Genomic DNA, 3,175 nt, shown 5'->3' with positions numbered 1-3,175 from the left:
TTAAGTTTTTGTTTTTTCTGAAAAACCGAATTTTCAGTTTTAGCTCGGTTTTCCATTTAAAAAAACGAAAAAAACCAAACCGAACCTATTGATAGTGATGAAGAAGGAGACTAAACTTTGAAGACGGACAAGATGATGAATGGGATTGTAACTAAACTTTTAGTGTTTTTTTTATTAAAAGCTTTGTTGAATTTTAAACTCTATTACTCTAGCAAGTTTATATTCGTATGATTCTATATAGCATGCGCGTATTTTTGTTTTTTGAATTCAATATATATGCAGTATTCTAATATGTTCTTACAGGCATAAAATCATCATTTTCATTTTTAAAATTTTTTTGCAATGTCTACACATAATTGAAATAAAAACCCAACTATAACCGAACCGAAACCGAAAACCGAACGTTTTGCACATTCGAAAAACCGATGACTTCGGTTTCGGTTTCACCAAATAACCGAACCGTGCACAGCTCTACCCATTAGGGCCGATGTCGAAAGTACTGGTACCGAAATTCGAAAAATGAGTACTCATATCAGTACCGAAAATGCTCGGTATGATATGGTACCGTGGACAAAAATTCGATAAAATAGAGGTACCAAACCTCAAAATGTTGTTGTACCTAAGACACTCAATTCTGTACCGTACAGCTGATGAGCACCGAAGTCGATCAATCCGATTTGGGGCTTTCAACAAGAAACCAGTGAGTGTGTGGTAACTCATAGCAAAGCAATTACATGTTAATCCTGAATGATCGTGATATATCAAGATACTGTTTATTTGCATGTATATAAAAACAATCAAACACTCACAGCATACTATCCACCTTAGCCGGTAACCTCCTGAAGAAATTACTCGGCACCGAAGGCATCTTACTCCGAAACCTAGGATGCCTCAACACAAACAGCCCCGCCACCAACACAACAATCTTAAACGGCGTCACATACAACGCCACCGCCACGACTAAACAGAAGAACACAAACAAACATGTCGCCCGAGGATCCCTCCAGCTCAAAAGCGCCTGAAACCGCTCCCCTTGCGTTGCAATGTCCCCAACAACCGTCTGTATCCGCCCCGCCACGCTCCGAAGCCGATCATACCGCATTCGCGTCACATCCTGCGCTTTCGACGACGGGAACGTGTCGAATTCTTCGTCCAGCTCGTCCGCTTGCACCGCTTCCGCCCATGACATTTTAGTATCCATGTGCGGAGGGTGTCTGGGACGTGATCGAAAGTTCCATATTCCGATTAAGAACATGTACAGAAAGACTGTAGGGAGGATCAGTTCGGGAAAACAAACTAATATGAAGAACAATATATGCACCAAAATCGTCGTGATTGGGTTCTTCCAGTTGCTAACGTCCCCGAGCCATTTGCTCATCGATATCGCACCCGAAAATACCGACACTATACGAAAGAAGTTCGCTTTGCTTCTTCTCATACTCCACATGTGAGAATCCACGTCTAGCATGAACTCCACCACTTCTTTTCTTAGTGGCGGTTCGGCTCGACCAAGCCGAATCGCCACAATATTCATAGCCTGGTACCTCAGGCTATCGAGCTGGTGTATGGTTAGCGGGTGTTGGTAATGCATTTTGGGTAGTAATGGTTGGGTGTATAGGTAGATCATGTTGGCTAAAGATAAGCATGTGAACCGAAACGCTAGTTGTAACTCGCCGGTTTTTTTTAACCCGGATGGTTGTACCACGAGAAGCGGATACGAATGCGTGTAGATCCGATCCGTTTCCAATGTGGATAGCCGGATTCTTATTTTACCGATGCGAGCGTCTTTAAGTGTAGGCGCTTGTTCACCGCCTAAATGCGAGTTATCGAACACTCCCAATGTGACAACCGTGCACGGGTCGTATACTTCCCACGTGTACTGCTCATTCCATTTCGGGTTAAAGTTATCGAGTATGGTTCGGGTTCTAACCCATTTTTGACCGTATTTAGCGACACAATACGCGTCAGTCGTTTTCTTTCCGTCTTTCGTTTTCATTCCTTGCAATCCTTGCGCGCTTAATATCCCAATCTCGAGGATCCCAATCGCTTTTTTCCATAGTTGTCGGGCCGTGGGGCGTTGGTCACTAATGTACATAGTGGATTCGTCTAACACATGGTACCCGCCATCGAGTGAGGCCCGAAGGTGAATTCGGGTTGAGAACTTAAGCTCCATTCTTCTTTCGCCTTCTAACAAACCGAACCCGAACTGTTCAAGGTTAAACCACCGGGAATGAACGGGCCGGTGATCTAACCGTTTTTCAAACACGTTAAGCAGCAAGACAAGTCGACCCACGGTCTCCTCTTTCGACCCCGCTTTGTTCTCAAGTGTAAGCACCAACGACTCTTCGAACGGCTCGGCTGCGACAAAAACCAAATCTTCGTTCCATAACGGGTTTGTGGTCTTCGTTGCGGATAATTTGGTTTTGAGAATTTGATTCCCGAGTTGAGCTTTCACAAAAACTTGAGGCGGCTGCGATTTATCTTCGCTTTCGACATCGTGTGCTTCGATCACATTGACCCGAAGGTACCAAAGTTTAGGCGAAACATAGACCTTTGACCTCACACTATACACACCCTCCCCATGAACCGTAGCCGCATCCGAATGCCACGCTTCCGAAAACGCCTCGTCCGCTTGTGTTCCCATCCAAACCGCAAGCATTATCTCTCCTTTGTGCTTTTTGTCACCCCTTCGGTCCTCCAACCGATACCATTGTGGCGCTAACGGGCTATTGGGTGGGACCCGCGTCGGGACTTCATTCATATCAAACACTACCTTCCCCAAATAATCATCCCGCGCGATCATATCTTTATCTTTGACATAAACCTCAAGAACCGTCGATTGAATCTTGTCTTTCGAGAACGCAAACACTTGTTTCCATTCCGCATAAGTTCGTTTTTCGAAATGTTGTGTTTTTCCCTTATAATTCCCGAGTTTAACTTCAACGTATGGGTCACAACTTGCGGTTAACGGGTTTATGGGAAGATCACGGGCCTTCACGACCCGAACATAAAGATAATACATTTGTTCCACGAGGTCATAAGTGCTTGTTACCCTGTCACTGCTTATCCATGCGCTACCACCCCGTACGCCGCCATGTGGCCACCGCTCACCGAGCTGTGGCTTCGTGTCCTTGATTTTGTAGTCATCCTGGTTTGCAGCTGGTTTTGAACCCAT

At 44.9% G+C, this 3,175-nt stretch overlaps 1 pseudogene; it reads right to left on the bottom strand.

The window, feature by feature from the left end:
- Positions 1 to 805: 805 nt before the first annotated feature.
- LOC143544877 (FT-interacting protein 1 pseudogene) lies at positions 806 to 3,175 on the bottom strand (annotated as a pseudogene).

The sequence above is a fragment of the Bidens hawaiensis genome, unplaced genomic scaffold (assembly GCF_021521415.1).
Source record: "Bidens hawaiensis isolate Kalapana, Puna unplaced genomic scaffold, B.hawaiensis_p1.1 tig00013778_1, whole genome shotgun sequence".
In the NCBI taxonomy this organism is placed as follows: Eukaryota; Viridiplantae; Streptophyta; class Magnoliopsida; order Asterales; family Asteraceae; genus Bidens; species Bidens hawaiensis.
The sequence above is the reverse complement of the archived record's forward strand: the minus strand, read 5'-3'. Positions and strand labels throughout refer to the sequence as shown.